The sequence below is a fragment of the Phoca vitulina genome, unplaced genomic scaffold (assembly GCF_004348235.1).
Source record: "Phoca vitulina isolate PV1807 unplaced genomic scaffold, GSC_HSeal_1.0 scaffold13, whole genome shotgun sequence".
NCBI classification, from domain to species: Eukaryota; Metazoa; Chordata; class Mammalia; order Carnivora; family Phocidae; genus Phoca; species Phoca vitulina.
Genome location: NW_022589716.1, coordinates 36420441 through 36435029, shown reverse-complemented (window position 1 = coordinate 36435029; position 14589 = coordinate 36420441). Strand labels below are relative to the sequence as shown.

The 14589-nt window shown below is 36.1% G+C and overlaps 1 pseudogene; it reads right to left on the bottom strand.

Annotated features, from left to right (window-relative positions):
- Positions 1-11595: 11595 nt before the first annotated feature.
- On the bottom strand, positions 11596-13457 carry LOC116636977 (annotated as a pseudogene).
- Positions 13458-14589: the final 1132 nt, after the last annotated feature.

The window sequence follows — 14589 nt, the reverse complement described above, 5'->3', positions numbered from 1 at the left end:
AAAAGGGAACTTCTGTGCACTGTTGGTGGGAATGTAAATTGGTGCGGCCACTATGGAAACCAGTAGGGAGATTCCTCAAAAAGTTAAAAATAGGACTACATACGATCCAGCAATCACACTTGTGGGTATATATCCAAAGGAAATGAGAACAGGATATTAAAGAGTTATATGTACTTCCACATTTATTGCAGCATTATTCACAATTGCCAAGAGATGGAAACAACCTAAGTGTCCACCAACAGATGAATGGATAAAGAGTATGAGATACACATACACACACATGCACACAATGGAATATTATTTAACCACAACAAAGAAGTAAGTCCTGCCATTTGTGACAACCTGGGTGGATCTTGAGGGCATTATGCTCAGTGAGATAAGATAGAGAAAGACAAATATTATATTATATCACTTAGATGTAGAATCTAAAAAAGTCAAACTCACAGAAACAGAGAGTAGAATGGTAGTTACAGGGGCTGGGGTTGGGGGAACTGGGAAGATCTTGTTAAAGAGGATAAATTTGCAACCAGAAGAGGAATAAATCCTGAAGATCAAATGCACAGCACAGTGATTATAGTCAACAACGTATTATATACTTCAAAATTGCTGAGACACCAGATATTAAATGTTCTCAAAACAAACAAACAAAAAAGTGATAATTATGTGACATGACAGAAGTGTTAGCTAAAGCTATGGTCATAAACATCTTGCAATATGAATGTATCATATCTACATGTTGAACACCTTCAACTTACACAATGTTATATGTCAATTCAATCTGGGAAGAAAGAAAGAAAGAGAAAGAAAGAGAGAAAGAAAGAAAGAAATAGAAGAAAGAAAGAAAGAAATAGAAGAAAGAAAGAAAGAAAGAAAGAAAGAAAGAAATGGAAGAAAGAAAGAAAGAAATGGAAGAAAGAAAGGGAAGAAAGAAAAGGAAGGAAGGAGGGAAAGAAGGAAGGAAGGAGGGAGGGAGAAAGAGGGAGGGAGGGAGGGAGGAAGGAAGGAAGGAAGGCAGGGAGGGAGGGAGAAAGAGGTAGGTAGGGAGGAAGGAAGGAAGAGAGAGAGAGAAAGAAGAAAGAAAGAAAGAAAGAAAGAAAGAAAGAAAGAAAGAAAGAAAGAAAGAAAGAAAAGAAAGAAAGAAAGAAAGAAAAAGGAAGGAAAGAAGGATAGAAGGAAGGAAGTTGGAAAGGAATATGGAAATTATACTATGGAAGAATTCTAACAACAGATCTTTAGTCTGCTTATTTTTTAATGTTAGGAAAATCAAATTTCTTTTAAAAGTATTATGTTTTGCTATTCAATAATAATGTCTTGTTTTTAATACAATAGAATTTCTAAAATAATGAGATATATCTATCCTACATGCCTGTTCATACTATGTTAATAACTCTATCAATTTGAATTGAATATTTATTTCACCATCCTGTTGAGTGACAAAATCTTGTTTATATCTTGCTATAGATGGTATTTCCAGAATGAGATCAGTCTGTGTTCCTTAGGCTGATATGGATTTATAAGCATATAATGTAATAAGTATAAGAGGAATAATTGTACTTTTCATACTTACACTCAATACTGAAAATATAAGCTAGCATATATTGTCACCTATTTATAAGTCCATAATAAATTAGTCATTAGAGCTATAAAATAAAAAAAAAATTGTCTTTGGGACTTTATGTTCAGAGAACTAACTTTAAAAATATTTTTGGAGGCCCAGAACTTTCATTTATCAATGATCCATATCTGCTTAAGCTAACTCAAGGCACACACCAGTCATTCCTCACTTATGTAAGTGTCCAAATAAAACTTAAAATGGTCCTATTTCTAATATAAGTAAATAAATACAACACTTGATACTTTTATCCACAGGACACAGAAATAGGATTAAAAATATATTTTAAATGTATCCAAAAAGTGACATTATTATAGCTCACAAACAATTAAGGATGACAGCCTTAGAGAAATACCTTCCTTCACATTGGAATATCACCAATCTCTCTTACCACTGATCACAAAAATATGGAAGTTCATGGCACCTTTATGTCATGCTATGTCCCAAATCTTGAAGCTGCCTTATGACTTAGATATATGGTTGCATATTTTTGGAATTGATAAAGTAGAAAATATATTTGTTAGAGAAAGGGTTAAGACTAAATTATTCTTGGACAACTTAATCTTTGGAAAATTCACCTAGGAAACACCCTAGGACAATACAAGTAGATTGTTTCTCACTGGTAAAGATATTGGGATCGTATTTTGTCTTTATCAGAATGGGGCCAGTATTTGTCCCTAGGTAGCCATCTATGATCATGGGGTCCTCTCTGCCTGCAAACTTTGGATCTGGGATTCTGTTAGGAAATGTGAGGAGCTGGCTTTTCCCATACATAGCAAGGACTAAGTCAAATAGAACTAAGTTAGATTGAAGTACCCAAAAGTTGGAACCTACCCTCTCAAGACAGGAGACACCTAACATAGAGTGATTTGCCTGGTAGACTTCCACAGACACAATCTTCCTTTTAGAAATAAAGTTCCTGACAATAATGACCCAAACTTGTCAAATTTCATCTGATAGGGTGCTTCCCAACAGGTTCTCCTCAGAGCACTCTCTGTAAGAAAGATTTCCCAAAATGGTTCTGTGATCAGTAGAAACACATCATGAAGCAAAATAGTAATCAAAAGTGTTATTTCTAGGGGCGCCTGGGTGGCTCAGTCAGTTAAGCATCTACCTTCGGCTCAGGTCATGATCCCGGGGTCCTGGGATCGAGCCCCACTTCAGGCTCCTTGCTCAGTGGGAGCCTGCTTCTCCCTCTCCTCCCCAACTACACTCTCTCTCGCTATCTCTGTCACTATCTGTCTCTCTCTCTAAAATAAATAAATAAATAAAATATTCTTTTTTAAAAAGAGTGTTATTTCTAGAGTTAAATCCTCCAAGTTTGAAACCGAGCTCTCATATTTTTAACCATGTGTCTTCAGACATATATCTTAACTGCTTTGTGCCTAATTTTCCTGCTGTGAAATGTAGGTAACAATAGTATTTACCTCATAGGATTATTGCAGGGATTAAATTAGATTATATATATATATATATAGTGTGTGTGTGTGGAACAGTGGTAGGCACGAATTAAGCACTTAACAAATGTTAGCTACATGTAACCATAAAAATAAACTTGAGAAACACTGCATACAATAACCCTCTTCTGAAGATTACAGTGAATGCAAGCATATTAAAGCCTCTGGAAAGTACTCAATTAAAGAAATCTGTTCAACCCAGCATTTCCCAAACCTAAATAGTCATTTAATGACTTATTGAACTAATTTTCAACAGAATATTCTGGGAAAAAATGTCTCAACAATTTTTATTGACGTCAAAACCAAGTTGAGTTGATGGGTGGTAGATCGATATAATCAGTCATTGTAGGAGACAGGACCTACCAACTTTTCAAAAAGAAAACCTTTATCACTTTAAGCAAGTAATGACTTGATCACTTTGGAAGAGAACTGTATGACAAAATGTACAGATTCAAGGGCAAGCTTCATGAACTGAGACAGAAAAATCGATTTTGAAGCACTCTTCAGAAACCAGTTATATCCCAATTCAGGAGTTATCAGTCACTCAACACTTGAATGACCCATTAGTTTATAGCTTTGTTGTCCCCTATCAATTACTTATCTACACATTACAAAGAGAAAGGTTGCCCACCTTGCCTTCAGCGATAAAACAAGGAAAAACTAGACTTGTAGCCATCACTTAAGACTTAGGTAGTTGGCCTCTAAGGACAGACTCAACTAGCTTTAATGAACATTCAGTAGTTCATTATTTCTGATCCTCACTAAAATCTTCAGGTGGGCATTATCATCCTTATTTTACACATAAAGTAACTAAAGCTAAAAAAAGCAACTGAGTTACACAACTAGGAGTCTAGTAATAATTAAGCTTATGTTTGGAACCAGATCTGCAAGATTTCAAAGGTAGTGCTCATTCTTCCACATTATGCTGGCTATTGATACAATGAGTATAAAGTGATCCTTCTTAACATCATATTTTTTAAAATTATCTTTTATCTATACTGTTGTCTTTTTTCTATGACATTGAGTCAGAAACCCCTTAAGGCAATGGAATGATAGGCTTTTTGGAGAAGATCCTGAGAAAGCAAATCCCTATGAACAAGTGCCCTCTCTAAGCTAATCTTGAGTGAGAATGGTGACAGACCCAGATAAAACTGTTGTGGCAGCTTTAAAATGCTAATGCAGAGAAGGTTAATTTCTTAGGAATCTGCAATAGGGGCAAAAAAAAAAAGGGAAAAAAGGAAGAGAAAAAGAGCAACCAGAGTTTGGAAGCTGAGAATTGGCCTGAGGCCTTAAATTGTAGAAGGTTTTAATTCTCCAACAAACCCAATTCTCTTTGGCAAGTTTCTTCCTCAAGGTAGGTGGCTGGGGCTTAATATTTTTTCAATTTATATAAGTTAATGGCAAAACTGGGTTAGCCATGTGTAATTCTGCTTTACCACCAACATTTTAAGAAATACATCTGTTCCAAAGATAGCTGAGGGACAGCTGCTCAGTGAAGGGAAAGAACCTGTTGATTCTGCCCTCATCAGAGACCATGACTTAGAGATATGAAGTTGACAGCAGTCACCTTTAAGGTTAATTCAGTGTTGTGCTAAGACAAATAGCAAGAAAATGAAAAACACTTTGCATTCCTTCTGCTTCCAAATAATGTTAATAGACAGACTTAAATCCCAAGTGTGTCCAGGATGGGCTGGAAGGATTTACAGGCTACATGCACCTGATGATTAGAGATAAATCTGGGCATTTATATAGTACCTATGGGGAGAGGTTCTATATTTCTACCTTTAATATTTGTTGTAATTCATGCTAATGGCTGTCAGTAGACTTGCTCAATAATTGGACTATAACATTAATGAACTGGTGTTGATTTACTATGATACCTGAGACTGTAAAATTATAATTATGAATGGCTGTTGAGAGAGGTATGGAGTCAGAAATCATATACTGATAGTAGCCCAAAGTGCATAAATAATTCAAAGATGCAATATGAATTTGAGAGATAAACTGAATGAAGAAACCAAGGAGATGCAGCCGGCTGGGGGCACTGAAACCCATCAAGTTAAAGGGGCCAACACAGCTTTGTTCAGATAGAGGTGACACTCCAAAAGCAAATTAATATTTTGTGGTTAGTTCAAACTGGCATTCCAGAACTAGAATGGCTCAGTGGGCAATGGAGGAAGTTAAATAATGTCATCAAGTGCCTGGCTCTCTTCAGTGCCATTCACAATATCAGCTTCATCCCGAGGATGGTGCCATGCAGGAGAGTAAGATGATTTCCAGCAGCAATTGGGTTTGTATACTTGCTGCTTCACATACTGTAGGAGAGAAGAAGTTTTTTTCCCCATAATCTTTAAACAGAAGCCCCAAACTTCCTGCAGTTGCCTCAGCTATGATCCCATCCCTGGTGCCAGGGGAATAGCATGCTCTGAATAAAACATAGGCTTTAGCTATGGGATCCAAAGACTATGACAAGGGAGTGTTACTATTCTGATTAGCTTTGACCAATCAAGTTTCACCCCTGGGACAGGAAGTGGCTCCAATCTCACCAAAAACATGTCTGGGTTGTTGATTTCATAGAATATAATAATGTCAAAGATATCCTTTTCTTTTATTCTCTAAGTACATGTATTTGATAAAAACATAAAGAAGGGAGTGGTGAGGTGGGAGATACTAGCTACGGAGATGTAATTAACACCTAAATGATAGTTTCTCCTATGTAACCTATAAATGAGAACTTTTTTTTCTCCCAACAATGTTATATTCATTCATTCATTTATACATACATACACATGTACATACTTGGAATTATAGGTTTAAACATATGCAGATATCTCAAATGTCTTAAGTGATGCTCTTGTGAACTTTTCAAGTGCCTACCAGTTGATTTTATAATTTAATAATGAAAGACCTCACCTCTAAAACACAAACAAAATAAACTGACTTAGATATCCGACACTTCTGGGGATAATCACTTGAATCAAGGAGAGATATCTTCTTAAGTTAATTTACAAGTATAACCTAGTATTACCAAGTAGCCCACAGGAGATGTTTAAGGAAGATTTCATTTATAATTCACATTAGTGAATTATTACTATTTACCAGCATGATTGAATCATGATTATCTTTTCTCTATATATTTCAATTTACGATATGGGAATTCAGAACTGATTAAAGATGATTACTTTCTTCTTAAATTTTCTCAGACTCTCAATCCCAATGTGAAGCTGTCATATGGTTAAATTGGTAAAATTAGAGTTTAAGGAGGCGATGATGGAGCTGGATCTTACCCAACTGTGGAAACAATCACCTAAGGGCAATACTTTAGAATTGTTTAGCCTATCTTCTGGGAGTAGCTTCCCATATATCAACCAATTCTAGTGAGAGTGAAATCAGCACTGACCATCAAGTACCTACATGTGGGAGAGAGGAATCTTGCTCTTTGGTTGAACATAAATTGTGGACAAAATAAAAACAAAAATAAAAAGCAAATCTTGGCAAAACAAATTAAGGCAATGTGCCTAACAGAATTTACAGGGAGCTACAAAGAATCTTAAAATAATTTTCTTTATTATGCAATTTATTTTGAACTCTGTTAGGCTTTACTGAAGAACCTTGGGCTTAGTCATTAGGATGAATAATGATTTCCACCTTCCTTTATTCAACATATATTTGAGTCACTACATCAGATACTGAGGAAGAAGTAATAAACAAAAATAAATTACTCAATTAAGTGCATTTAGAATTTAATGTAGGAGACAATCCCTAAACAATATCACAAACATATCATTAACCAATTTCAATAAATGGTGTTAAAGAAAAGCTGAAGATATTATAAGAAAGTCTAACAATATAATTTAGATTGGGGAGGGGGGAGATAAGACTTAGAAAGTGTGAAATTTAAGCTGAATAAATAATAGTCATCCCGACTTAAGAGTTGGGATGAAAAGCAATCTATTAAAATAAAGTTGCATATCTAAAGGCCCTTAGATGGGAAACAGACTTAGTCATTTAATCAAGGGCATGGCATCATTCAAACAAGATGAGTCTTCTCCTGATTTGTTATCTTCTGATAATCTCTCTTCATTTTACTCCAGAAGTTATATCAATTGGTATTTAGGCATCCCATCTATTCTAAATAACTGATCAAGATATTTTAAATTAAAAAAAGGCTTCACTTGCAAAGTCCGGAGTATTACAATTAGATTAGATGAGGAAAGTAAGTAGGTACTCTGATGAGTTTAACAATACAAAGGTTACATTTATGATTAATTTCAGATCGATACAGTATGTAATCTTAAAAAAAAAAAAAGAGTTTCTAACTCTGTCCACTGAAAAGGCCTAGAATCAATGGTCAAATCAGTAGCAAAACTCTTAACACTGGGGTATGGTCTCCATCATTCCCCGTAAGATGCTAGGGAACTTTAGAGAAATAGTTGGGGTAGAAAATGTATGAGATAGGCCTGGAGCACACTGCTAAACCAGAAACCAAGGAATTTATCAAAACTCCTGAGGTCATGCCAAAGAACTCAGGATCAAACAAAAAGATTTGCTATGGTCAAAGATGGGAAATTCAAAGATAAATAAGAATGACAGCAATGACTGACACACATCAGGTATTTTACAGTCCTTGGGTTCAAAAGAATAAAACAAGGAGGAAAAAACATATTTTTTTCTTTTCAGAGAATAATGTTAGTAAACCAACTCACTTTAAAAACTGGAAATAAATAAATAAATAAATAAATAAATAAATAAATAAATAAAAATAAAAGTGGGGAAATAAGGGCATGAATCAAACATTTACCCATCCCATCTATATGACCTATATCCTAGGGTAGCCAAATAATTAAGAGATGCTTCTCTTTATAGATTAGAATAGGTTAGGCAGCCAGAGTTTTAGGAATTAACAGGAATTATATGTTGCTATAATAATTACACACAAGAATTGGTGTAACTTAGTGACTATACTAAGTATTTTACATATACCATCTCATTCAAGCCTCATAAAACTTTATCACCATCACAGGTATTATTCTCATTATAAAAATGAGAAGATTGTCATTTAGAGAATGTGCCATACATCTATAAAGTATGTGAATTATGAATTAAATCCTTAAACTCAAGCCATCTAACTCAATGGCTTGCCTTCTTAACCATCTTTAACAGTGATGATATAAATAAGTTCAGAAGGTATAAAATAATGAGAAGGAGCATCTAACATACTCTTGGGAGATAAAAGGAAGTTTCCAAGAGGAAGTGATGTCTAAGGTGAGATATGATGGACAGCAGTATTTATTCATGAATGAGTGGAGTGAAGGAGATCATAGCAGTAACATTCCAGGCAAAAGGAGCACCTTGAATTAAGCCTGCAGGCTTGAAAAAGGTTGATGTATCCATTAGTTATCAGTATGTGACAAACCACCCTAAAATTCAGTGGCATAAAGCACTAAATATTTATTTCTCATGCATATATGGAGTTCATTTCATTAAGGCTATGCAATGCTGACGTTGGCAAGGGTTATTCCTGTGTCTGTGGGTTAACTGAGATCTCTGCTCTATATAGCTCTGGCCATCCACCTGGGACCATGTCCTACTCTTGACAATGGCAGAAGACTAAGAATGTGAACAGAAGCAAGCATGTTCTCTTGAAAACTGGAGATAGAAGTAGTGCACTGGCACCTGTGCTCATTCTGTTGCCCAAAGTTAGTCAGGAGACCAAACTCAGTGCCGGAGAGCCACAGTCAATCAACAGTGAGAGGATGTGGATAGAGAGAACAATGAATAACTGGGGCCACCACTGACGTCAATATAGCACACATAGCTAGGAGCTGCCGATGGCACATAATAACTGTCAGCAGAGATCTTTAAGGGCTTAGAAGAAAAACAACTCTAGAATTTATCCTGAAGTCTATATTAGTTGTATTTTGTAGGGAAAGCTAAGAGAGTATATGAATGCCACTGATTGAGGCTCCTTCCTCTTCATAATCTCCAGAATCCTACTTTACTCCTTCATCCTTTGTTGTTTTGAAGGGCAATTTCTTGTTTCTAAGTTTTCCAGAAACCAGTGTCCCTCTGAGCACAACACCAACACACTTGATTATGTACTGCTAATCAGCATCTTGGTCCTCCATTTTTACTCTCAGTGTGTACCACGTCAATGAGAAAATGGCATTACCTATTCCAATGGTGTACTTAGCATTGACTAAATCAGAAACTGTCTGACTCTTTCCATACAGCCAGCTCCCCTTACCTCACACCATGCTTTGAAAATGGCAATGCACCCACTCTTTTTAATGGCTTTGCTTTGGGAAGATATTCCCATGTATCTCAATTATAGTGCGTAATGACCTGCTGTACCCAAAATGTGGTGAATTTGTTCTCTCTCCAGCTGTCACAGAGGAAACCAGTTTACAGAGAACAGTAACAGTTTAAAACTTAGAATGAGAAAGAAAGATCCAGTCGAGTGTCATTTTCTCAGAGAAAATAGGTTTTTTTCCTAAGTCAGAGCCAGGCTTTAAAACCGGAATTTCTAAAGCTATCTTTCCAAGCAGGACACATGGTTGAGATTGACTGACTGATTGACTGATTTTTAAATTTACTTACCCTAATGATTTTTGAATATTCAGATTTTAATAGAATTACTTTTCAAAAATCACAATACTCACCTAAAATCTTACCCTTTTCCTTCCACAGGGACCATTATACTCAGGCTGATTCTGTGACATATCATTATTTGTGGTTTGGGGATGAAGACGATGTTTCTGATACATGGGATTTTCCTCACCTAATCATACCAGAATTCATTTCATGTTGTTGTTTATGAAAGCAAAGCGAGCATAGACATATAGGATTGGGTTTTAAAACTGGTTACTTTGAAGTCACAGAAAACATAGATGAATACATATAAATAAAAGAAAATATAACAGTAGCTATCACACATTTCAAGTAAATAACCCAAAGACCAAGATACATTAAGTAGAGAAAAACTTGAATAAAACTGAAGTCCGCAACTTTTCATAGTCTCTTAGGAATTGATTTGGACTGACTTCCTTGACTAAGAATCACTGCATTGCACAGAATATCTCAATTGACTTAGACATGTTCTTTTCACGTCTTTATTATCTCTAGGCACGTCAGTTTACTCTGCACTCTTTTTTAAGATTGATGTGTCTTCTCGGTCTCTTGTTCTAGGTTCCTCCACCATTCCTTTCCTTTCCCCATAATTGATCTGTTGATAAACCCAAATCATTTAACTGGTCCACCTTCTCACAATCTGGATTTTGTCAACTGTACCAACGTGGTGCAGATCAACATGTTTCTCTGTCCTTTGCACTCCCTGCAAATGGGCAACTGAATGAAGGGATTTGATCAGAATCAGGTTCAGTACCTGTGGTCATTTTGGGAAATAGTTTTCAGTTCCTCAGTAAAGTTAAACATAGAATTTCCATATGACCCAGTATTTTCACTCCTATTTATATACTCAAGAGAATTAAAAACATGAGTTTACATAAATAGATATACAAAAATGTTTATAACACTTTATATAAGGTTATTTATAACAGCCGAAAAAGTAGAAACAACCCAAATATCCATCAGCTGATGAGTGGATGAACAAAATGTGGTGTATCTATGTAATGGAATGGTGTTCAACCACAAAAAGGAGTGAAGTACTAATAGATACCACAACATGGATAAACTTTGAAAATATTTATGCTGAGTGAAGAAAAGTCGGTCACTAAAAGTCACATATTGTATGATTCCATTTACATGAAATGTCCAAAATAGGCAAATCTCTAAAGACAGAACATAGATTAGTGGTTGTTAAGGTGTTGGAAAGGGGTGAGAGTGACTGTTATTGGACGGCAGCTTTCTTCTTAGGGTGGTAAAAATGTTATGGAATGAGAAAATGATAATGATTCACAATTTCATGAATAAGCACCACTAAATTTTAGATGTTATAAAGGGTAAAATTTTTTGTATATGGACTATATCTCTATTTTAAAAGATTGTAGATGGTATATCAGGAGAGGCCTAATGTACAGTTCTTTCTTTTGTTATGGTAGTGCCTTTTGATGCTTAAAACCTAGATCCAACAATCACTGGGGATTGCAAAGTGGCCATATTCTAATTCCATTACATTTTTTCATTAATAGGAATATTTTATAAAGAGATGCTTCTCCTCATCTCTTATTTGGTTAAACAGCAGTACATTTTCCACAAAAAAAGATGGAATAAATGCTTGATTCTTTCTATTTATCAGCTTTCAACATAAATAATTGATTAGCTATCATTCTCCAGAAGAAGTCAGTTAGTGCAGGTGTATCTCAGAGATATTGCAATAAAGCGGGTATTGCAATAAAGTAAGTCAAATGAATGTTTTGGTTTCCCAGTGCATATAAAAGTTATGTTCACACTATATTGTAGTATACTAAGTGTGAAGTAGCATATGTCTAAAAACAAGTACATACTTTAATTAAAAAAAGTAATTATTGCTAAAATTAATAATTGCTAAAAAATGCTAAGTACTATCTAAGTGTTCATTAGCTGTAATTTTTTTGCTGGTGGAAGGTCTTGCCTCCATGTTGATGGCTACTGACTGATCAGCGTGGTGGTTGCTGAAGGTCGTGGTGACTGTGGCAATTTCTTAAAATAAGGCAACAATGAAGTTTGCCACATGATTCACTCTTCCTTTTACAAGTGATTTCCCTGTAGCATGTGATGCTGTTTGATAGCATTTTACCCACAGTAGAACTTTCTTCAAAATTGCAGTCCATCCTCTCAATGCCTGCTACTGCTTTATCAACAAAGTTTATGTAATACTCTAAATCCTTTGTTGTCATTTCAACAGTCTTCACAGTAACTTCACCAGGACTAGATTCCATCTCAGGAAACCGCTTCCTTTGCTGATCCATAAGAAGCAACTCCTCAACTATTTAAGTTTGATCATGAGATTGCAGCAATTTAGTCACATCTTCAGGCTCCAGTTCTGATTCTAGTTCTTTTGCTATTTCCACCACACCTGCAATTACTTCCTCCACTGAAGTCTCGAACCCTCAAAGTCATCCATGAGGGTAGGAATCAACTTCTTCCAAACTCCTATTCATGTTGATATTTTGCTTTCTTCCCATGAATCATGAATGTTCTTAATGGCATCTACAATGGCAAATCCTTTCCATAAGATTTTCAATTGACTACCCAGATTCATCAGAGAAATCACTATCCACAGCAGCTATATAGCCTTACAAAATGTATTTCTTAAATACTAAGACTTGAAAGTCAAAATGACTCTCTTTTGGTGGGGGTGGGGGGGTGGAGGGGGCTTGAACTCATGACCCTGAGATGGAGACCTGAGCTGAGATCAAGAGCCAGGCACTTAACTGACTGAGCTACCCAGGCACCCCTAAAATGACTCTTTGATCCATGGGTTGCAGAATGGATATTGTGGTAGCAGGCATAAAAACAATAGTTATCTTATTGTACATCTCCAGTAGAGCTCTTGGGTGACCAGGTGCATTGTCAATGAGCAGAAGTATTTGGAAAGGAATCTTTTTTTACCCCTGAGCAATAAGTCTCAACAGTGGGCTTAAAATATTCAGTAAACAATGTTGTAAGCAGTTGTGCTATCATCCAAGCTTTATTATTCCATTTATAGAGCATAGGCAGAGTAGACTAATTCCTAAGAGCCCTAGGATTTTCAGAATAGTAAATGAGCACTGGCTTCAACTTCAAGTTACCAGATGTATTAGACCCAAAGAGAGTCAGCCTGTCCTTTGAAGCTTTGAAGCCAGGCATCGACTTTTCTTTAGGTATGAAAGTCCCAGATGGCATCTTCTCCCACTAGAAGGCTGTTCTGTCTACATTGAAAATCTGTTGTTTAGTGCAGCCACCTTCATTAATGATCTCGGCTAGATCTTCTGGATGACTTGCTGCAGCTTCTACATCAACATTTGCTGCTTCACCTTGCACTTTTATGTTATGGAAACAGCTTCTTTCCTTAACCCTCATGAACCACCTCTTCTAGCTTCAGACTTGTCTTCTGCATCTTGCTCACGTCTCTCAGCCTTCACAGAATTGAAGAACGTTAGGGCCTTGCTCTGGATTGGGCTTTGGCTTAAGGGAATGTTGTGGCTGGTTTGATCTTCTATCCAGACCACTTAGCTTTCTCCATATCAGCAATAAGCAGTTTCACTTTTATCATTCATGTGTTCACTGGGCTCGCACTTTTAATTTCCTTTAAGAACTCTTCCTTTCCATTCACAACTTAGCTGTTTCTTGCAAGGGGTTTAGCTTTCAGCCTATGGCTTTTGACATGCCTTCCTCACTAAGCTAAGTCATTTATTTAAAATGAGAGATGTGTGACTCTTCATTTCACCTGACCACTTACAGGCCATTGTAGGGCTATTAATTGGCTTAATTTCAACATTGTATCCCAGGGAATAGGGAGGCCCGAGGAGAGGGAGAGAGATGGGGAATGGCTGGTTGGGGGAGCAATCAGAGCATACACAGTATTAATTGATTAATTTCATCATCTTACATGGGCCTTGTTTGTGGTGCCCCAAAACACTTAATATAGTAACATCAAAGATCACTGATCCCAGATCACCGTAACATGTATAATAATAATGAAAAGTGGACATATTGAGAGGATTACCAAAATATGACACAGAGACATAAAGTGAGCAAATGCTGTTGGAAAAATGGTGCTGACAGATTTCTTTGATGTAGGGTTGCCATAAACCTTCAAGCTATAAAAAAACACAATCTCTGTGAAGCACAATAAATCCAAGTATGGTAAAATGAAGAATGCCTGCATATGTATGTTTACACACAAACACACCATTGTCAATCTATGAATTTAAATATATTTAATAGGTTTTGATCAGTTGAATTATCCCTTTTAAAGTTCAAATGATCTCATCTTTGGCCTGTGGGAGCCTCTACACAAAGGTTCCTGCATTCATTTGATATGGCTCTGGCAGTTTTCCATAGCTTCCTCTTTCATCCTTTATATTTTCTGCCTGAGACCTAGAATCAGTTATTTCCCCAAGAATTCTTGGTGTCTTATAGTGGGAAATGGTATTCTAAAAGCCACAATCTGGACTCTTCATATGCTCAGTGTTTCTGGTTTGATCAAAGTTTGAGATCTTTTTCAGGACCAGGCAAGGACACACACACACACACACACACACACACACACACACACACACACATTATATAAAATAAAGGTGTGTACTGTTATAACATACCTAACTACAGTTGATCCTTGAACAACATGGATCTGAACTGCATAGGTCCCCTTATACACATATTTTTTTTGACACAGTACTGTAAATATATTTTCTCTTCCCTATGATTTTCTTAACATTTTCTTTCCTCCAGCTTGTTTAATTATAAGAATACAATATATAATACATATGACATACAAAATATGTGTTAACGGACTATTTATGTTCTTAGTAAGACTTCTGGTCAACAGTAGGCTATTAATAGTTAAGTTTTGGGAGTCAAAAATTATACACTGAC